We start from the raw sequence: 23,704 nt of genomic DNA, 5'->3' as shown, positions 1-23,704 counted from the left end.
TGACAAAAATAGAAATCTGCAATTTTTGTGAAAATGGTTTTAAAATGTTTTTTTAGAACTGTCCAGAATGTCGCTTGTTCGGCATGTCCGGGGTCACTGTTTTTGTGTTACGAAAATGAAAAAAAATATCTGCAATTTTTTGTGAAAATGGTTCTAAAATGTTTTTTTTAGGCCTGTCCAAAATGTCGCTAGTTCGTCATGATCGGAGTCATCGTTTTTGGTGACAAAAATTGAAATCTGCAATTTTTTGTGAAATTTGTTTCAAAATGTTTTTTTTAGGCCTGTCCAGAATGTCGCTAGTTCGGTCACTGTTTTTGTGTCACAAAACTGAAAGAAAAAAAATCTGCAATTTTTTGTGAAAATGGTTTTAAAACATTTTTTTAGGCCTGTCCAGAACGTCGCTTTTTTGGCATGATTGAAGTCATCGTTTTTAAGGACAAAAATAGAAATCTGCAATTTTTTGTGAAAATGGTTTTAAAATGTTTTTTAGGCCTGTCCAGAATGTCGCTAGTTCGGCATGACCGGGGTCACTGTTTTTGTGTCACGAAAATGAAAAAAAATATCTGCAATTTTGGGGAAATGGTTTTAAAACATTTTTTTAGGCCTCTCCACAATGTCGATAGTTCGGCATGACCGGGGTCACTGTTTTTGTGTCAAAAAATGAAAAAAATAATCTGATTTTTTTTGTGAAAATGGTTCTAAAATGTTTTTTTTAGGCCTGTCCAAAATGTCGCTAGTTCGGCATGATCGGAGTCATCGTTTTTAGTGACAAAAATAGAAATCTGCAATTTTTGTGAAAATGGTTTTAAAATGTTTTTTTAGAACTGTCCAGAATGTCGCTTGTTCGGCATGATCGGAGTCATCGTTTTTGGTGACAAAAATAGAAATCTGCAATTTTTTGTGAAAATGGTTTTAAAATGTTTTTTTTTAGGCCTCTCCAGAATGTCGATAGTTCGGCATGATCGGAGTCATCGTTTTTGGTGACAAAAATTGAAATCTGCAATTTTTTGTGAAATTTGTTTCAAAATGTTTTTTTTAGGCCTGTCCAGAATGTCGCTAGTTTGGTCACTGTTTTTGTGTCACAAAACTGAAAAAAAAAATCTGCAATTTTTTGTGAAAATGGTTTTAAAACATTTTTTTAGGCCTGTCCAGAACGTCGCTTTTTCGGCATAATCGGAGTCATCGTTTTTAGGGACAAAATAGAAATCTGCAATTTTTTGTGAAAATGGTTTTAAATTGTTTTTTTTTAGGCCTCTCCAAAATGTCAATAGTTCGGCATGACCGGGGTCACTGTTTTTGTGTCAAAAAATGAAAAAAAAAAATCGGAGTTTTTTTGGTGAAAATGGTTCTAAAATGTTTTTTTTAGGCCTGTCCAAAATGTCGCTAGTTCGGCATGATCGGAGTCATCGTTTTTAGTGACAAAAATAGAAATCTGCAATTTTTGTGAAAATGGTTTTAAAATGTTTTTTTAGAACTGTCCAGAATGTCGCTTGTTCGGCATGTCCGGGGTCACTGTTTTTGTGTTACGAAAATAAAAAAAAATATCTGCAATTTTTTGTGAAAATGGTTCTAAAATGTTTTTTTTAGGCCTGTCCAAAATGTCGCTAGTTCGTCATGATCGGAGTCATCGTTTTTGGTGACAAAAATTGAAATCTGCAATTTTTTGTGAAATTTGTTTCAAAATGTTTTTTTTAGGCCTGTCCAGAATGTCGCTAGTTCGGTCACTGTTTTTGTGTCACAAAACTGAAAGAAAAAAAATCTGCAATTTTTTGTGAAAATGGTTTTAAAACATTTTTTTAGGCCTGTCCAGAACGTCGCTTTTTTGGCATGATCGAAGTCATCGTTTTTAGGGACAAAAATAGAAATCTGCAATTTTTTGTGAAAATGGTTTTAAAATGTTTTTTAGGCCTGTCCAGAATGTCGCTAGTTCGGCATGACCGGGGTCACTGTTTTTGTGTCACGAAAATGAAAAAAAATATCTGCAATTTTGGGGAAATGGTTTTAAAACATTTTTTTAGGCCTGTCCAAAATGTCGCTAGTTCGGCATGATCGGAGTCATCGTTTTTGGTGACAAAAATAGAAATCTGCAATTTTTTGTGAAAATGTTTTTAAAATGTTTTTTTTGGCCTGTCCAGAATGTCGCTAGGTCGGCATGACCGGGGTCACTGTTTTTGTGTCACGAAAATGAAAAAAAATATCTGCAATACCTTGTGAAAATTGTTTAAATTTTTTTTTTTAGGCCTCTCCACAATGTCGATAGTTCGGCATGACCGGGGTCACTGTTTTTGTGTCAAAAAATGAAAAAAAAAATCTGATTTTTTTTGTGAAAATGGTTCTAAAATGTTTTTTTTAGGCCTGTCCAAAATGTCGCTAGTTCGGCATGATCGGAGTCATTGTTTTTAGTGACAAAAATAGAAATCTGCAATTTTTGTGAAAATGGTTTTAAAATGTTTTTTTAGAACTGTCCAGAATGTCGCTTGTTCGGCATGTCCGGGGTCACTGTTTTTGTGTTACGAAAATGAAAAAAAATATCTGCAATTTTTTGTGAAAATGGTTTTAAAATGTTTTTTTTAGGCCTCTCCAGAATGTCGATAGTTCGGCATGATCGGAGTCATCGTTTTTGGTGACAAAAATAGAAATCTGCAATTTTTTGTGAAAATGGTTTTAAAATGTGTTTTTTTAGGCCTCTCCAGAATGTCGATAGTTCGGCATGACCGGGGTCACTGTTTTTGTGTCAAAAAATGAAAAAAAAAATCCTGAGCTTTTTTTGTGAAAATGGTTCTAAAATGTTTTTTTTTAGGCCTGTCCAAAATGTCGCTAGTTCGGCATGATCGGAGTCATCGTTTTTGGTGACAAAAATAGAAATCTGCAATTTTTTGTGAAAATGTTTTTAAAATGTTTTTTTTGGCCTGTCCAGAATGTCGCTAGGTCGGCATGACCGGGGTCACTGTTTTGTGTCACGAAAATGAAAAAAAATATCTGCAATACCTTGTGAAAATGGTTTTACATTTTTTTTTTAGGCCTCTCCACAATGTCGATAGTTCGGCATGACCGGGGTCACTGTTTTTGTGTCAACAAAATGAAGAAAAAAAATCGGATTTTTTTTTGTGAAAATGGTTCTAAAATGTTTTTTTTAGGCCTGTCCAAAATGTCGCTAGTTCGGCATGATCGGAGTCATCGTTTAATTATCGATACCGACCTTCACTTTTTGACAGTGACGTTGTAAGCACCGTGCCAAAATGTATGGTCTGAAAGTCCACAACACCTGAGAAAAAAACTATGATTTCATTCTAAATTAAAAAAAATGTATATCGACCTTAAGATGTGGTATCCACCATGACAAAAGTATGTATTGTCTGAAAGTCCAAAACCAAAGAGAATTAATTTCACTTCATCTTCAGAAAACACTGTCTTTTTAAGAGCTTTGCTGCCCCATGTGAGGATCGAACTCACAACCTTCAAATTATGAGACTGACGCACTGCCTGCTGCGCCAACGAGGCACATTTAAACCATTAAGTGTAAAGAAAAAATATCGATACCGACCTTCAGATTTTGACAGTGACGTTGTAACCAACGTGCCAAAATGTATGGTCTGAAAGTCCAGAACACCTAAGAAAAAAACAATGATTTCATTCTAAAGTAAAAAATATAGATATCGACCTTAAGATGTGGTATCCACCATGACAAAAGAATGTATTGTCTGAAAGTCCAAAAGCAGTGAGAATTAATTTTCACTTCATCTTCAGAGAACACTGTGTTTTTAACAGCTTTGCTGCCCCGTGTGAGGATCGAACTCAGAACCTTTAGATTATGAGACTGACGCACTACCTACTGCGCTAACGAGGCACATTTCACCAACAAATCTAAAGAAAAAAATATCGATACCGACCTTCAGATTTTGACAGTGACGTTATAACCACCGTTCCAAAATGTATTGTCTGAAATTCCACAACCCCTGAAAAATCAACATTATTTTAATTCTAAAGTTATCAATATCGATATGGACCTTAAGATGTGGTTTCCACCGTGACAAAAGTATGTATTGTCTGAAAGTCCAAAACCAAAGACAATTAATTTTCACTTCATCTTCAGACAACACTGTCTTTTTAAAAGCTTTGCTGCCCCGTGTGAGGATCGAACTCACGGCCTTCAGATTATGAGACTGACGCGCTACCTACTGCGCTTTTTTAAATTGTTTAAATTTTTTTATTTTTTTATTTAAAATGATTGAATTACAATATCCATACAATTAACAATACTCAGAACCCTATACTAACATAGGCAGGTGAACAATTCACCCCCTATCAAATCAAAGAACTCAAAGAAATCAAAATAAAACCTAGTAGACAAAAACAGTCATTACCATATTCATAAATTCCCCTCACAAAAAAATGAGGCAGGTTAAAATTATCCTCCTATCAACTATAAATAACAAATAAAATACAACAACAATGCTTTCAAAAATTATATGTGATTCCTCCACCATCCATCCTTGCAATTAACCCACTCCCATCAACAAAAGCTTCATCAAAGTTAAATTGTTCCATTTTATAACAATAAAACATATCTATGTGCTTCTTAAACAATGCTTTAAAAACACTCCACAACCTTACCCTCTTCCCCTCAAAAAACGCATAATTCCGCACACAAAAAATAGCATACCTAACAAAACTCAAAACAATATTCAACAAATGCACATTAACCCCTTCCCATTTATCACACACACCAAATAAAACCAATTCCTCCCACACATATTTTCCCAAAAAACAACTCCCCCAATTTTTCATGATCATTTCCTTTACTTTCCTAAAAAAAATGTTCAATTCCTTACATTCTACAAATAAGTGTAATAAAGATTCTGGTTCCCTACCACATATATCGCATTCTCTTTTTATTTCTTTATTAATTTGATGCAAGACCACTTTTGTGAATATACGATTATGTCTTATTTTAAAATCATTATTTTCACATTCCAATTTATTTCCAGGTAGGTACAAATTTTTCCATATGACATTAACATCCAACTTTGGAAACAGGTTTACCCACATCTTCTCAGCAGCAGGCCTGTCAGTAACTAGTAACATTTCATAAAAAACATTTGTTCTGACCTCCTGATAAAACATAGGAACGTGTTCATACATAGGCTTCTTCCAAAACATCAATAGCCCACCCTCTTCAAATAATTCCGGAAGAAACTCTTCCACCCATATTCTTCCTCACCATATAAGTACTTCTGCGTAATTTTAATTCTTAATGCTTTTCGTTTAGCATCAATGTCCACTAATTTAAGACCCCCATCTTTATAATCTGCAGCAAGAGTAGACCTAGATATCCTTGGACCTTTGCCATCCCACAAGAAGGTGGATACACTAGAATTTAGTTATTTTAAAACCCACTCAGGCATCTGTAACACACTCATGACATATAAACATTTAGATAACAATAAAGAATTTGCTACCACAACTTTCCCTTTCAATTTTAAATTTCTCAATCTCCAAAATGACAGAATTTGTTTGATTTTATTTAAGACACCTGTCCAGGTCATTTCACACGCCTCCTTTTCATCAATACCCAGAATAACAAGCACTCTACTATAGCCATTGGCTCTTTTAAATTGATAGCTACTCCCATTATCATTAACTAGACCCATATACAAGACCTCAGTCTTTTCCACATTAATCTTGGCCCCCGATGCTTTCCCAAAGAGCTCAAAACATTCCATCACTCTATTTACACTTTCAACATCTCTTACAGTAATTGTAGTGTCATCCGCATATTGCTGGACAATACTAATACCACCTCCTGGGATCAAAACCCCCCGGATTTGAGCATCTGCTTTAAGGATAGCCACCAGAGGCTTAACCGACAAACAATACAAGGCCGCAGACAACGGGCACCCTTGCCTCACCGACCTCCCCAAGGGGAAAGCATCAGTAAGTAACCCGTTACATTTAACCCTACTAACAGCAGCACCATATAATAACTGTATCCAGGCCACCAGTCTACTTCCAAAGCCAAAAGTTTGAAGAGTTTGCAGTAGAAAGGAATGTTCTACTCTATCAAAAGCCTTGTTTAAATCAAGGCTCAATACTACACCTCCCTCAACATTCATATGTCTGATAACATCCCTTAAAGTGCATATTATGTCTACTATGTCCCTACCAGGAACACTATACGCCTGTGTCTCTGAAATAATATTTCCCATTACTTCATTCATTCTGTTAGCCAGTACTTTAGTTAAAATCTTATAGCCTGCATTTAAAATAGATAATGGCCTAAAATTTTCAAATTTTTTCCTACTCCCCTTGTTTTTATACGCAATAGTTATTAAGCCGGTAGCCAACGACTCCAGGACTTCCTGATATTGCTCCATGTGATTGTAAACTTCTAATAAAACAGGTGCCAATATATCCACAAACGTTTTATAAAACTCACTTGTCAAGCCATCAGAGCCAGGGCTCTTATTACTCTCAGCAGACAATATCGCCTCCTGTATCTCTGTGACCGTCAAATCTGTATCACACATAATTCTTTCATCCTCTGATATTCTGGCATCTACATGGCTCAACACTTCTTCAATACAACCTTGATCAGAGCATTCTTTTTTAAATAGATCACGATAAAAACATTCTATTGTTTCTAAAATACCAACCATATCATTAACTGTCTCCCCCCTTCCATTCTCTATCTCTATAATATAATTTCTCGCTTGCTTCTTCTTTTCTAAACCCAAAAAGAAGGAGGTACATTTCTCCCCTTCCAGTGCATTCTGTACTCTGCTTCCTACAATAGCCCCCATACACTTTTTCTTTTCAAATTCATTTACATCAGCTTGAGCTTGAATTAAATCAGTTATATCATAATCCTTCTCTGTCTCCGCTCTCTCAAGTTCAATATTAAGCTTCCTGCACAACTCAATACCCTCTCGCTTTAAAATAGAGTTTCTCCGACTGGCATATTTAATACTCACATTTTTTATCGTATCTTTGAGCTTCTCCCACCACCCCCCAATATTAACATGTTTAAACTGATTATTTAATTCATTATTAATACATCTAGAAATTAAATCAATATATTTATCCTCTTTAAGCAAGCTAGCATTTAAACACCAAATCCCACCACCCCTACCAGTCACCCTAGGACCCAACATAAATCTTAGTGAAGCATGATCACTCAAAAAATTTAACTTATACCCAACATCATGTATATATTGTACAACATCCTCAGCAGCCAAACAAAAATCAATCCTACTCTGCTTGATCTCATTCAGTACAATCTGCCTTCTGGAGAACACTCTCCTAAAAGGGTACTGTTCACGCCACACATCCCTTAGTTTTTGTTCATACATAACATTTAGCAAGACTCTCCTTGAAGTGTCCGAACGAAACTTTGTACTTTTAGAAACATCTAATTTTGTTAGGCACACATTTAAATCTCCTACAATTATACAATTTCCCACACACAATTGACTGAGCATTTTAAAGAACATAGCCCTATCAGACTCAACATTTGCCGCATAAACATTAATTAATCAATACACCACTTCACAATAACTAAATTCAATTACAATCAGACGTCCATTATATCCCATTTTAATTTCCCTAACATCATCTACCCTGTCCCTCCTTAGTAAAATAGCCACCCCACATGCATCTCTTTCCCCATGACTTACATAAATAGGCTCTCTCCAATATTTACTAACATTACTCATTTTCTTATCAGACCATTTAGTTTCTTGTAGACAAATAATATCTGCATTAGTTAAAGCCCACACCTTCTCAAACTTTGACATCACACCCAACCCCTGTGCGTTCAAAGAGAGTACACTCAGCATAAATATAGGGAACAAAGACCTTACCCACATTGCGCCTTTCATTTAATATCTGCATTCCTCATCTTCTTAACACACTTTTTTCCCCCTAATTTAGTGGACAACCGCTTAGAGCGTAAAATCTCCAATTCACCCATGTCTATATCTTCATCAGACATCCTTTGACTTGAGAGGGGAGTTTGAGTTAGCCCAGTCTCTGATTCACAGTCCACTGCCCACTTCTGAGCCTCCAGAGGTCTCCCACTACCAGGGTTTCTTTTGCAAGAATTAAGAACAGGCTTCGACAGCTGTGAGGCCGTCTGGGCCTCTTCCTCTCCCACAATAGTAACACTCTCCTTAGGCAACTGAGCCAGGTCTATATCCACATCATCCAGGCTTGGCCCAAAAGGAGTTTCACATGCCACATCATCTGCCCATGATCTCAGTGTGGGCTCAACTACATCTGGGCTCAATTCCACCTCACTATCCTCCTTCTCTTCCTCCACACTCTCACTCACCCCCTCCTCTTCGGAAAATTTATCAGGCTCTCTGTCATCCACCAAATTAAGGGTGCAAATACATGTCTCCTTTCCACACTCTCTACACTTTCTGTCACGCAAGTTACATTCTCGCGCATAATGTCCCTGTTCCCCACATCTCCTGCATGTAAACTCCTGGCACTCTCTCAGTACATGCCCAGGCTGAATACACAGTCTACACACCTTGAACAGTTTATCATGGATTATTCTAAAGTACTCCGTCCCCTCCAAAGTCTAAAATTTTGCTGAATAAGGCAACGACTGAACAGTGTCCCTAAACTTCACCTTGCAAAACCGTGTGCCATCGACGATATCAGTCCCTGGCCAAACTCTCCGCTTAATCTTGGAGACTGCAGCCACACCCCAGTTGTTCAGCTTCGCATGGATTTCATCATCCGAAATATACGCTGGCAAGTTCATAAATGACACCACCAGTTCATCATTCACCAAGTCCTTCGCCATGATCCGTGAATTTTTTATTTTAAACCCATCCATTAGTCTCTCTTTTCCCTTCGCATGGTTCATCGTTATTTCATATTTCTGGTTTGCTTTAAAGCGGCAGCCCACCACAGATCCGCACACTTCCTTAATTCCACGTAACAATTCCATCATAGTGATTTTCTCCTCACCCACAATCTCCACCGCCAACGTCAGATGCCTCTCGTATCTCTTTTCCATTCCAGTAGTCGATGCCATTATGTCCTTCCAAAAAAGATATAGCAAAAAACAACTAATATAAATGGTGTCCCCCCACCAGCCAGGCTGATGGGGGAAACCAAAATAAAGAATCAAACAGAAAAAATATGTATAAATGCACTCACTTTCCTTATCTTAATAACTAGAAAAACACACCCTCTCTACAAACACTCCTCTCTCAAGAACTTTCCAACCTGAAACACAAACTTCCTGTATCCACAAGATGGCGTACCCAGGCTGGTATGGCCTTAAGCGATAAACAATCTCTTGGTACAACATATATAGTCAAAGTGAGTCTGATAAACAGACATTGCATTTTCACCAATTAGATAAGCAGCTTGAACTTTGTGTCACTGAAAAAGTAGAAGAAATTACAAAGACTGTAGCCATCACTTTTTAGCACAGGTAGTTGGATAAAATACAAACTTTATTTCCTTTCATCATTTGAACAGGGCAAGGGAGCACAAAGCACACAGAAGCTGCATTCAGCAACAATATTCTTATTTGTCTTATAAATACAAGGCAGATGCTAACTGACAACACAAGGAACTTTGATTCTATTAAAAAGGCAGGAAAGACTAGCCCATAGAAGCTGCATTTAGTCAATTCATCATTAAATGCTTACTACAAGGCAGTGTTGCTGATGAAATAGTGCAAGAGCACACCCTTGTGGACAAATTGCTTACAGCACCTGGTATTCCCAGGCGGTCTCCCATCCAAGTACTAAGCAGGTCCGACCATGCTTAGCTTCCGAGATCAGACGAGATCGGGAGTACCTTTTTTAAAAATCTTTTATTATGGAAAAAACACACAATATTTATAATATTCAATCAATAATAAAAAAGGATGAACAATTCATCCTTTTACAAAATCAAAACAAATAAAAGAAAATAAAACCAATTAATAATTAAAAACAAGTTTTCCATTCAAATCAATTTCAATAAAAGTGCTCCCCCACACAAACAGTTTTTCAAAATTACATCCACCATATTTATATATTACTTCTATATCTTTCTCTAAAATACTTCTAAATAAAACCTCCACACTCACAATTTTCCCTTCATAATGTCCCAAATTCCTTCTTAGTCTTACAGCGTATCTAGCATGACTAAGAACAAAAGTCATCAAATTAAAATTAAAAACTTTGCTTTTCCCAGTTAAACCAAAAAGAAACAACCTCCTCCACTCAACCTCAGCAACAATCTGTTCTCCCCAATGTTTTATTAAAATCCCCTTTAAAAACTTATGAAACTCTTCTAATCTACTGCATTCAACATAAAAGTGCATAAAATGTTCCACCCCGTACCACAAATATCACATTCTCTTTTAATATCTCTATTTATTTGATGTAAAACCACGTTCGTAAAAATCCTATTATGTTTCAATTTAAAATCATTGTCTTCACATTCTATAGAATTATATTTTACATTGACATTCTTCCATATTGATTTTACATCTATATTTGCAAATACCCTAGACAACACTTTTTCCGAAGCAGGAGCTTTTATCTCTCTTAAAATACATTTTTCATAAACCATTTTAACTTTTAAACCTGATAAAACATGTTTCTCCCCATTACTTTCATAATATAAAACCGGTAAACCCCTAGCTCTCTCAACCACCTCTGTATTTATTAAAAGCACCCATTCCTCAGGAATACACCCTAAAATTCTCTTATACATATTTTCTACTGTAGTTTTGCTTATTTCATCATCCACTTCACAAACATTGTCATAAATAGCTTGTACAGGAAGAAACCCTGGAATGACCTCATATAAAATGTCCCCAATCTGTCTCATCCCAGCCCTCATAAAATATTTACAAAACACCATCTTATTATTATACTGTATCTTGGGATTTAAAAAAATTGGCTGATTTAAAATATTGTCTAAAATGGTACACTCATAATAAATATTTGGTAAAAACTCCCCCCAAGCCTCAAACACTTCTCTATAAAACAATGGTATATTACCTAACATTTCCTTTTTCATGCACATCAATAAACCATTGTCCCCCATCCTCCCAACCTCCTGCAAATACTCCTTAAAAAATATTTTCCATCCGTAATCTAATTCACCATATAAATATTTCCATACCATTTTGACTCTAATTGCTGTTTTCCTCACATTTAAATCTACCATCTTCAAACCCCCCTCCTCATAACCTGCAATCAAAGTTTTAAACGAAATTTTCGCACTTTTCCCATCCCATAAAAAATCAACTAAAATCTTATTCGTTTCAGATAAAACCCATTCTGGTACATCTAAAACATTCATTACATGAATAAATATTGACATCAGCAAGGAGTTTACGATTACTTTCCCTTTTAATTTCAAAGCCCTCCCCCTCCACATATTTACCACCTTCCTAACTTTGTTTATAACTCCACTCCATGTCAGATCTCTAGCTTCCTGTTCCTTCACCCTTAAAAACACACCTAACACCTTAAAATAATCATTTACCATTTTAAAAGGAAAAGTCCCCTCATTAATCTTCCCAACATACATTATTACTGACTTCTCCATATTCACTTTTGCTCCTGAGGCTTGCTCATATACTTTAAAACACTCCATCACCCTTTTAACACTTCCCTCATCTCTAATTGTTATTGTGGTATCGTCTGCATATTGATGAATTAAACTAAAACCTCCTTGCGGAGTCTCTACACAATTTATAAAATGATCTTTTTTAAGGTATGCCGCTAAGGGTTCTACCGATAAAACAAACAATAATGCTGATAAAGGGCACCCCTGTCTCACTGATCTCTCAAGAATAAAAGAATCTGTTAAAACCCCATTACATTTTACCCTACTTTTAGCCTTTCCATATAATAATTTTATCCATCCTATTATTCTATTTCCAAACCCATATTTTTCCAGTACCCTAAACATAAAATCATGTTCCACCCTGTCAAAAGCTTTATTAAAATCTATATTTAAAACAATTCCCCCTATCTTATCGCTATTCATTTTATTTATCACATCTCTAAGTGTATTAATGGTATCCGCTATATCTCTTCCAGGCACACTATAATTTTGTGTAGGTGCTATAATATCATTTAAAACCATCTTCATCCTATTTGCCAGTATCTTAGCTAAAATCTTATAATCTGAGTTTAATAAACTAATTGGCCTATAATTTTCCAATTTCAATTTGCTCCCCTTATTTTTATATAAAATCGATATCAGCCCTGTCACCATGGAGTCTGAAACAGTATTATTTTCTTCCATATATTGATAAACTTCCAATAAAATAGGTGCTAAAAAATTTTCATACATTTTATAAAACTCTGCAATTAGTCCATCTACTCCAGGACTTTTATTTATTTGTAAACCCTTAATTGCATCTTTCACTTCATCTACTGTTATCTTCCTATCACATATTTGCTTATCCTCAACACCAATTTGCACATCCACACTACTTAAAATCTCCTTTACACACCCCTCATCCACCTCCCCTTTCTTAAATAAATCCTTATAAAAATTCTGTACAGTTTCTAATATCTCAACATAATCATTTACCACTTCACCCTTTACATTTTCAATCTCACTAATATATGATTTCGTCTGTTTAGTTTTCTCTAAACCAAGAAAAAATGACATACATTTCTCCCCTTCTAAAACATATTTTGCCCTACTTCTAATAATTGCACCCTTACACTTATCTATTTCACATTTGCTCAATTGTGCTTTTAAATCTAAAAACCTTTCAATATTATAATTAGGCTCAATATCACATTTCCTCATTTCTTCATTCAATTTTGTTCTTAAATAATTTTCTTCTCTTGTCATCCTACTCCTCTTCTTCCTTGCATATCTAATACTAAAAACTTTTATTTTTTCCTTAACATTTTCCCACCACTGACACTTATCATTCCCTTTTTGCTTATCCTCCATTTCATGTTCTATCAAAGATTTAAGTTGTTTCCCATATTCCTCATCACCTAGATACCCTGCATTCATACACCATATTCCCCCCCTTACTTTTCCTTATCTAACCCTACCGAAAATGTTAACCCAGCATGATCACTAAAAGTTGTAAAAATATATTTAATATCCTTCATAAAATTCCTTAACCCTTCATTTACTAAAACCAGATCTATCCGTGTCTGTTTCAATTTCCCTAAAACCACCTGCCTTCTAGAAAATTCTCTCTTGTTTGGATTCTCGTCCCTCCATATATCAATCGAACTGTTTTCAAACATCATCTTCCTTAAAACCCCCCTAGATACGTCACTTCTAAAAATAGCTCCCCTTGTCATATCTAGTCTATCCATTTTTACATTAAAATCCCCAACTAAAATACAGTTACCCTTGCACCATTTCCCTAATTCTAAAAATAAATTCCTTCTCTCTATTTCATTATGCGGCGCATAAATATTTATAATTCTAAAAACCCTACTCATATACTCAAAATCTAAAATTAAAATCCTCCCATTATTATCATTATATATCTTCTTCACATTTTCTACTACATCTTTCCTTAATAAAATTGCAACCCCACTTGAATTCCCCCTGCCATTGTTTACATAAATAAAATCCCTCCGTATTTTTTGTACTTCTAAAACACACACATTTTCCCAGTGCGTCTCTTGAATACATAAAATATCTGAATTCTTCATTTGTACTATTCTATTAAATTTTCCCATTGTTCTCACACCATTTGCATTTATTGACATTATTGTGACCATACTAATAAATAATAAAATTATAAAATATAATTTCATTATCCTCTACCTGTTATCCAGTTTCTTTCCTCTTCCACCCTTTCTCTCCCCCCCTCCGCCGCTTTCCTCTTCCTGTGTCCTCCTCTCGTTCTTTCAACCTTTTCCCCATCATCCGTGTCCGATATCTCCTCCAAGTCCATCTCATCCAGCCAACTCAACTTCTTGACACCCACATCCGTTGTGCTCCCCGTGTTCATCGCCGTCTCTGGAATATTCATTGTGCTCCCCGTGTTCATTGCCGTTTCTGGAATATTCGTTGTGCTCCCCGTGTTCATCGCCGTTTCTGGAATATTCGTTGTGCTCCCCGTGTTCATCGCCGTTTCTGGAATATTCGTTGTGCTCCCCGTGTTCATCGCCGTTTCTGGTATATTCGTTGTGCTCCCCGTGTTCATCGTCGTCTCATGTATTGTCGTCGTTGTGCTCCCCGTGTTCATCTCCGTTTCTGTTATTGTCATTAAACTCATAACCCTCTCCATTTCTTCACCCCCCGAGGTACTTGTTAGTGCTGTGCTTTCCCCTAAAACCTGTGAGTCCCCCGTGCTTCCTCCCAGTCCACTCCCCCCCTCCTCCTGAAAACTCCATCTTCTTATTTCTGAATCCATACTGCTTCCAATTTCGTTCATCTTCTGGTCTTCCTTCTTTTCCCTTCTTCCTTCCTCCGTCTCTCCACCCTCCACCACGCCCTCTCCTCCATCTTCTTCTCCTTCTTGCGACAATACAAGTGCTTCCTCGAATAGTACTTGACTCCCCTCTTCAGTCATAACCTCTCCACAGTTGCACTCCGCCAATCTCTTTCTGCATCCGCCACAAAAATTCCTTTCCTTCTCTCCGACACATTCTCTCGCATAATGCCCTTGATTCCCGCACTTAAAGCACTTGAATTCAGGGCTGTCTTTGACTATGTGCCCGGATTGAATACACAACTGACAAACTCTGACCTGTTTGTCATGAATAACCCTGAAGTATTCAGCTCCCTCCAGCGTCTCAATTCTTGTAGAATATGGCAACGATTTGATTTTTTCTGTGAATTTGACTTTACAAAAACGTGTCCCGTCAACCACCTCCATTCCAAGCCAAACTCTCCTCCTTCTCTCCGAGACGGCCTTTACTCCCCAACTACTCAGCTTGTCCAGTATAACTTTGTCTTCTATATATACCGGGAGATTCATGAAAGACACCACCAATTCATTGACATTCACATCTCTCGCCAGAATCCTGGTGTCCTTTATCCGTAAACCATCCATTAGACGTTCTTTACCTTTTCCGTTTCTCATCGTAATTTCATACTTCTTATCTCCTTTCATTCGGCATCCCACCACCTCTCCACACACCTCCTTAATTGCTCGTAGTAATTCCATCGTCATCACCTTTTCTTCTCCCACCAACTCAATTGCCACCGTGTATTCTTTTCCATATTTCATTCTCATAACCCTCTCCATTTCTTCACCCCCCGAGGTACTTGTTAGTGCTGTGCTTTCCCCTAAAACCTGTGAGTCCCCCGTGCTTCCCCCCAGTCCACTCCCCCCCTCCTCCTGAAAACTCCATCTTCTTATTTCTGAATCCATACTGCTCCCAATTTCGTTCATCTTCTGGTCTTCCTTCTTTTCCCTTCTTCCTTCCTCCGTCTCTCCACCCTCCACCACGTCCTCTCCTCCATCTTCTTCTCCTTCTTGCGACAATACAACTGCTTCCTCGAATAGTACTTGACTCCCCTCTTCAGTCATAACCTCTCCACAGTTGCACTCCGCCAATCTCTTTCTGCATCCGCCACAAAAATTCCTTTCCTTCTCTCCGACACATTCTCTCGCATAATGCCCTTGATTCCCGCACTTAAAGCACTTGAATTCAGGGCTGTCTTTGACTATGTGCCCGGGTTGAATACACAACCGACAAACTCTGACCTGTTTGTCATGAATAACCCTGAAGTATTCAGCTCCCTCCAGCGTCTCAATTCTTGTAGAATATGGCAACGATTTGACTTTTTCTGTGAATTTGACTTTACAAAAACGTGTCCCGTCAACCACCTCTGTTCCAGGCCAAACTCTCCTCCTTATCTCCGAGACGGCCGTTACTCCCCAGCTACTCAGCTTGCCCAGTATCACACTATCTTCTATGTATACTGGGAGATTCATGAAAGACACCACCAATTCATTGACATTCACATCTCTCGCCAGAATCCTGGTGTCCTTTATCCGTAAACCGTCCATTAGACGTTCTTTTCCTTTTCCGTTTCTCATCGTAATTTCATACTTCTTATCTCCTTTCATTCGGCATCCCACCACCTCTCCACACACCTCCTTAATTGCTCGTAGTAATTCCATCGTCGTCACCTTTTCTTCTCCCACCAACTCAATTGCCACCGTGTATTCTTTGCCATATTTCATTCCTCCTTTATTATCGTTTTCCTTCCGTTGCGCATTTTCGTTGTCCTTGTCCATTCCGTTTGTCTTTGCCATGTTGTCCGACATTGTAAATCAAAAAAGAAAGCGAAAAAACCTCCCCCAAGCAGCAAAACTGCAGAGGGGGAAAACTAACCAAACTTAAAACTATTCAATTGAAAAAACAATAAATGATATGTCGAAATCCAAAAAAATAAACAAAAATAGCTCTCGAGCAAACACGCTCAAGCAAACACTCACTCACAGCTCAAACACTCGCACCTGTCATCACTTCTCCAATCAGGAATAGCGCCCCCAGGCTGGTATGGCCGTAAACGATCTCTTGGTACAACATATATAGTCAAAGTGAGTCTGATAAACAGACTTTGCATTTTCACCAATTAGATAAGCAGCTTGAACTTTGTGTCACTGAAAAAGTAGATGAAACTACAAACACTGTAGCCATCACTTTTTAGCACAGGTAGTTGGATAAAATACAAACTTTATTTCCTTTCATCATTTGAGCAGGGCAAGGGAGCACAAAGCACACACAAGCTGCATTCAGAGACAATATTCTTATTTGTCTTATAAATACAAGGCAGATGCTAACTGACAACACAAGGAACTTTGATCCTATTAAAAAGGCAGGAAAGACTAGCCCATAGAAGCTGCATTTAGTCAATTCATCATTAAATGCTTACTACAAGGCAGTGTTGCTGATGAAATAGTGCAAGAGCACACCCTCGTGGACAAAATGCTTACAGCACCTGGTATTCCCAAGCGGTCTCCCATCCAAGTACTAACCAGGACCGACCCTTCATGGCTTCCAAGATCAGACGAGATCAGGTTTAAAAGTAAAAATGGTTTATGAAAAACGTTTTTTAAGAGAGATAAATACTCCTGCTTCGGAAAAAGTGTGGTCTAGGGTATTTGCAAATATAGATGTAAAATCAATATGGAAGAATGTCAATGTAAAATATAATTCTATAGAATGTGAAGACAATGATTTTAAATTGAAACACAATAGTATTTTTACGAACGTGGTTTTACATCAAATAAATAGAGATATTAAAAGAGAATGTGATATTTGTGGTACGGGGGTGGAAAATTTCATACACTTTTTTGTTGAATGCAGTAGATTAGAAGAGTATCATAAGTTTTTAAAGGGGCTTTTAGTACAACATTGGGGAGATAAGATTGTTAATGGGGTTGAGTGGAGGAGGTTGTTTCTTTTTGGTTTAAATGGAAAAAGTAAAGTTTTTAATTTAAACTTGTTGAATTTTATCCTAAGTCATGCGAGGTATGCGATACGATTAAGAAGGAATTTAGGACATTATGAAGGGAAAATTGTGAGTGTGGAGGTTTTATTTAGAAGTATTTTAGAGAAAGATATAGAAGTAATAAATAAATATGGTGGATGCAATTTTGAAAAATTATTTGTTTGGGGGAGCACTTTTATTGAAATTGACTCGAATGAAAAACTTGGTGGAGGGTGGAGAGACGGAGGAAGGAAGAAGGGAAAAGAAGGAAGACCAGAAGATGAACGAAATTGGGAGCAGTATGGATTCGGAAATAAGAAAATGGATTTTTCAGGAGAAGGGGGCGAGTGGACTGGAGGGAAGCACGGGGGACTCACAGGTTTTAGGGGAAAGCACAGCACTAACAAATACCTCGGGGGGTGGAGAAATGGAGAGGGTTATGAGTTTAATGGCATTAACAGAAACGGAGATGAACACGGGGAGCACAACGACGACAATACATGAGACGGCGATGAACACGGGGAGCACAACGAATATACCAGAAACGGCGATGAACACGGGGAGCACAACGAATATTCCAGAGACGGCGATGAACACGGGGAGCACAACGGATGTGGGTGTCAAGAAGTTGAGTTGGCTGGATGAGATGGACTTGGAGGAGATATCGGACACGGATGATGGGGAAAAGGTTGAAAGAACGAGAGGAGGACACAGGAAGAGGAAAGCGGCGGAGGGGGGGGGGGGGAGAGAAAGGGTGGAAGAGGAAAGAAACTCGATAACAGGTAGAGGACAATGAAATTATATTTTATAATTTAATTATTTATTAGTATGGTCACAATAATGTCAATAAATGCAAATGGGGTGAGACCAATGGGAATATTTAATAGAATAGTACAAATGAAGAATTCAGATATTTTATGTATTCAAGAGACGCATTGGGATAATGTATGTGTTTTAGAAGTACAAAAAATATGGAGGGATTTTATTTATATAAACAACGGCAGGGGGAATTCAAGCGGGGTTGCAATTTTATTAAGGAAAGATGTAGTAGAAAATGTGAAGAAGATATATAATGATAATAATGGGAGGATTTTAATTTTAGATTTTGAGTATATGAGTAGGGTTTTTAGGATAATAAATATTTATGCGCCGAATAATGAAATAGAGAGAAGGAATTTATTTTTAGAATTAGGGAAATGGTGCAAGGGTAACTGTATTTTAGTTGGGGATTTTAATGTAAAAATGGATAGACTAGATATGACAAGGGGAGCTATTTTTAGAAGTGACGTATCTAGGGGGGTTTTAAGGAAGATGATGTTTGAAAACAGTCTGATTGATATATGGAGGGACGAGAATCCGAACAAGAGAGAATTTTCTAGAAGGCAGGTGGTTTTAGGGGAATTGAAACAGACACGGATAGATCTGGTTTTAGTAAATGAAGGGTTAAGGAATTTTATGAAGGATATTAAATATATTTTTACAACTTTTAGTGATCATGCTGGGTTAACATTTTCGGTGGGGTTAGATAAGGAAAGGAAAGGGGGGGGAATATGGTGTATGAATGCAGGGTATCTTGGTGATGAGGAATATGGGAAACAACTTAAATCTTTGATAGAACATGAAATGGAGGATAAGCAAAAAGGGAATGATAAGTGTCAGTGGTGGGAAAAAGTTAAGGAAAAAATAAAAGTTTTTAGTATTAGATATGCAAGGAAGAAGAGGAGTAGGATGACAAGAGAAAAAAATTATGTAAGAACAAAATTGAATGAAGAAATGAGGAAATGTGATATGGAGCCTAATTATAATATTGAAAGGTTTTTAGATTTAAAAGCACAATTGAGCAAATGTGAAATAGAAATTATTAGAAGTAGGGCAAAATATGTTTTAGAAGGGGAGAAATGTACTGCATTTTTTCTTGGTTTAGAGAAAACTAAACAGACGAAATCATATATTAGTGAGATTGAAAATGTAAAGGGTGAAGTGGTAAATGATTATGTTGAGATATTAGAAACTGTACAGAATTTTTATAAGGATTTATTTAAGAAAGGGGAGGTGGATGAGGGGTGTGTAAAGGAGATTTTAAGTAGTGTGGATGTGCAAATTGGTGTTGAGGATAAGCAAATATGTGATAGGAAGATAAAAGTGGATGAAGTGAAAGATGCAATTAAGGGTTTACAAATAAATAAAAGTTCTGGAGTAGATGGACTAATTGCAGAGTTTTATAAAATGTATGAAAGTTTTTTAGCACCGATTTTATTGGAAGTATATCAATATATGGAAGATAATAATACTGTTTCAGACTCCATGGTGACAGGGCTGATATCGATTTTATATAAAAATAAGGGGAGCAAATTGAAAGAGTTAAAAGGGTGATGGAGTGTTTTAAAGTATATGAGCAAGCCTCAGGAGCAAAAGTGAATATGGAGAAGTCAGTAATAATGTATGTTGGGAAGATTAATGAGGGGACTTTTCCTTTTAAAATGGTAAATGATTATTTTAAGGTGTTAGGTGTGTTTTTAGGGGTGAAGGAACAGGAAGCGAGAGAGCTGACATGGAGTGGAGTTATAAACAAAGTTAGGAAGGTGGTAAATATGTGGAGGGGGAGGGCATTGAAATTAAAAGGGAAAGTAATTGTTGTAAATTAATTGCTGATGTCAATTTTTATTCATGTCATGAATGTTTTAGACGTACCAGAATGGGTTTTATCTGAAATGAATACGATTTTAGTTGATTTTTTATGGGATGGGAAAGGAGCAAAAATTTATTTTAAAACTTTGATTGCAGGTTATGAGGAGGGGGGTTTGAAGTTGGTGGATTTAAATGTGAGGAAAAAAGCAATTAGAGTTAAAATGGTACGGAAATATTTATATGGTGAACTAGATTATGGATGGAAATGATTTTTTAAGGAGTATTTGCAGGAGGTTGGGAGGATGGGAGACAATGGTTTATTGATGTGTATGAAAAAGGAAATGTTAGGTAATATACCATTGTTTTATAGAGAAGTGTTTGAGGCTTGGGGGGAGTTTTTACCGAATATTTATTATGAGTGTACCATTTTAGACAATATTTTATACCAGCCAATGGGATGAGACAGATTGGGGATATTTTATATGAGGTCATTCCAGGGTTTCTTCCTGTACAAGCGATTTATGACAATGTTTGTGAAGTGGATGATGAAATAAGTAAAACTACAGTAGAAAATATGTATAAGAGAATTTTAGGGTGTATTCCTGAGGAATGGGTGCTTTTAATAAATACAGAGGTTGTTGAGAGAGCTAAGGGTTTACCAATTTTATATTATGAAAGTAATGGGGAGAAACATGTTTTATCAGGTTTAAAAGTTAAAATGGTTTATAGACAATGTATTTTAAAAGAGACAAAAGCTCCTGCTTCAGAAAAAGTGTGGTCTAGGGTGTTTGCAAATATGGATGTGAAATCAATATGGAAAAATGTCAATGTAAAATACAACTCTATAGAATGTGAAGACAATGATTTTAAATTGAAACATAATAGGATTTTTACGAACGTGGTTTTACATCAAATAAATAGAGATATTAAAAGAGAATGTGATATTTGTGGTACGGGGGTAGAAAATGTTATGCACTTTTTTGTTGAATGCAGTAGATTAGAAGAGTTTCATAAGTTTTTAAAGGGGATTTTAATAAAACATTGGGGAGAAGAGATTGTTGCTGGGGTTGAGTGGAGGAGGTTGTTTCTTTTTGGTTTAACTGGGAAAAGCAAAGTTTTTAATTTTAATTTGATGACTTTTGTTCTTAGTCATGCTAGATACGCTATAAGAATAAGAAGGAATTTGGGACATTATGAAGGGAAAATTGTGAGTGTGGAGGTTTTATTTAGAAGTATTTTAGAGAAAGATATAGAAGTAATATATAAATATGGTGGATGTAATTTTGAAAAACTGTTTGTGTGGGGGAGCACTTTTATTGAAATTGATTTGAATGGAAAACTTGTTTTTAATTATTAATTGGTTTTAGTGAATGATTGTGTTTTTAATTGGTTTTATTTTCTTCTTTTTTTGATTTGTAAAAGGATGAATTGTTCATCCTTTTTTATTATTGATTGAATATTGTAAATTTTATGTGTTTTTCATAATAAAAGATTTTAAAAAAAGGTACTCCCGATCTCGTCTGATCTTGGAAGCTAAGCAGGGTCGGGCCTGGTTAGTACTTGGATGGGAGACTGCCTGGGAATACCAGGTGCTGTAAGCATTTTGTCCACGAAGGTGTGCTCTTGCACTATTTCATCACAACACTGCCTTGTAGTAAGCATTTAATGATGAATTGACTAAATGCAGCTTCCTGCCTTTTAAATAGGATCAAAGTTCCTTGTGTTGTCAGTTAGCATCTGCCTTGTATTTATAAGACAAATAAGAATATTGTTGCTGAATGCAGCTTGTGTGTGCTTTGTGCTCCCTTGCCCTGTTCAAATGATGAAAGGAAATAAAGTTTGTATTTTATCCAACTACCTGTGCTAAAAAGTGATGGCTACAGTGTTTGTGGTTTCACCTACTTTTTCAGTGACACAAAGTTCAAGCTGCTTATCTAATTGGTGAAAATGCAATGTCTGTTTATCAGACTCCCTTTGACTGTATATGTTGAACCAAGAGATTTTTTATTGCTTACGGCCATACCAGCCTGGGTACCCCCGATCTCGTCTGAGCTCGGAAGCTAAGCAGGGTCGGGCCAGATTAGTACTTGGATGGGAGAGTGCCTGGGAATACCAGGTGCGGTACGCATTTTGTCCACGAGGGTGTGCTCTTGCACTATTTCATCAGCAACACTGCCTTGTAGTAAGCATTTAATGATGAATTGACTAAATGCAGCTACCTGCCTTTTTAATAGGATCAAAGTTCCTTGTGTTGTCAGTTAGCATCTGCCTTGTATTTATAAGACAAATAAGAATATTGTTGCTGAATGCAGCTTGTGTGTGCTTTGTGCTTCCTTGCCCTGTTCAAATGATGAAAGGAAATAAAGTTTGTATTTTATCCAACTACCTGTGCTAAAAAGTGATGGCTACAGTGTTTGTAGTTTCTTCTACTTTTTCAGTGACACAATGTTCAAGCTGCTTATCGAATTGGTGAAAATGCAATGTCTGTTTATCAGACTCACTTTGACTATATATGTTGTACCAAGAGCTTGTTTATGGCTTACGGCCATACCAGCCTGGGTACTCCCGATCTCGTCTGATCTCGGAAGCTAAGCAGGGTCGGCCTGGTTAGTACTTGGATGGGAGAGTGCCTGGGAATACCAGGTGCTGTAAGCATTTTGTCCACGAGGGTGTGCTCTTGCACTATTTCATCAGCAACACTGCCTTGTAGTAAGCATTTAATGATGAATTGACTAAATGCAGCTACCTGCCTTTTTAATAGGATCAAAGTTCCTTGTGTTGTCAGTTAGCATCTGCCTTGTATTTATAAGACAAATAAGAATATTGTTGCTGAATGCAGCTTGTGTGTGCTTTGTGCTTCCTTGCCCTGTTCAAATGATGAAAGGAAATAAAGTTTGTATTTTATCCAACTACCTGTGCTAAAAAGTGATGGCTACAGTGTTTGTAGTTTCTTCTACTTTTTCAGTGACACAATGTTCAAGCTGCTTATCGAATTGGTGAAAATGCAATGTCTGTTTATCAGACTCACTTTGACTATATATGTTGTACCAAGAGCTTGTTTATGGCTTACGGCCATACCAGCCTGGGTACTCCCGATCTCGTCTGATCTCGGAAGCTAAGCAGGGTCGGCCTGGTTAGTACTTGGATGGGAGAGTGCCTGGGAATACCAGGTGCTGTAAGCATTTTGTCCACGAGGGTGTGCTCTTGCACTATTTCATCAGCAACACTGCCTTGTAGTAAGCATTTAATGATGAATTGACTAAATGCAGCTACCTGCCTTTTTAATAGGATCAAAGTTCCTTGTGTTGTCAGTTAGCATCTGCCTTGTATTTATAAGACAAATAAGAATATTGTTGCTGAATGCAGCTTGTGTGTGCTTTGTGCTCCCTTGCCCTGTTCAAATGATGAAAGGAAATAAAGTTTGTATTTTATCCAACTACCTGTGCTAAAAAGTGATGGCTACAGTGTTTGTAGTTTCTTCTACTTTTTCAGTGACACAAAGTTCAAGCTGCTTATCGAATTGTTGAAAATGCAATGTTTGTTTATCAGACTCACTTTGACTATATATGTTGTACCAAGAGATTGTTTATCGCTTACGGCCATACCAGCCTGGGTACCCCCGATCTCGTCTGATCTCAGAAACTAAGCAGGGTTGGGCCTGGTTAGG

The 23,704-nt window shown here is 37.0% G+C and overlaps 2 non-coding genes and 4 pseudogenes across 2 annotated transcripts; 4 read left to right on the top strand and 2 right to left on the bottom strand.

The window, feature by feature from the left end:
• Nucleotides 1-3,428: 3,428 nt before the first annotated feature.
• On the bottom strand, nucleotides 3,429-3,501 carry trnam-cau (transfer RNA methionine (anticodon CAU)). The gene has a single exon. It is a non-coding gene; the product is annotated as a tRNA-Met (tRNA).
• Nucleotides 3,502-3,774: 273 nt separating this feature from the next.
• On the bottom strand, nucleotides 3,775-3,847 carry trnam-cau (transfer RNA methionine (anticodon CAU)). Its single transcript has one exon. It is a non-coding gene; the product is annotated as a tRNA-Met (tRNA).
• An 18,199-nt stretch (nucleotides 3,848-22,046) lies between these two features.
• On the top strand, nucleotides 22,047-22,165 carry LOC115183795 (uncharacterized; annotated as a pseudogene).
• Nucleotides 22,166-22,574: 409 nt separating this feature from the next.
• LOC115183787 (uncharacterized) lies at nucleotides 22,575-22,692 on the top strand (annotated as a pseudogene).
• A 409-nt stretch (nucleotides 22,693-23,101) lies between these two features.
• On the top strand, nucleotides 23,102-23,219 carry LOC115183785 (uncharacterized; annotated as a pseudogene).
• Nucleotides 23,220-23,628: 409 nt separating this feature from the next.
• LOC115183800 (uncharacterized) overlaps nucleotides 23,629-23,704 on the top strand; it is a 119-nt pseudogene continuing 43 nt past the window's right edge.

This window comes from Salmo trutta, unplaced genomic scaffold (assembly GCF_901001165.1).
Source record: "Salmo trutta unplaced genomic scaffold, fSalTru1.1, whole genome shotgun sequence".
In the NCBI taxonomy this organism is placed as follows: Eukaryota; Metazoa; Chordata; class Actinopteri; order Salmoniformes; family Salmonidae; genus Salmo; species Salmo trutta.
Note: the sequence above shows the minus strand (reverse complement) of the source record. Positions and strands in the feature narration are given on the sequence as shown.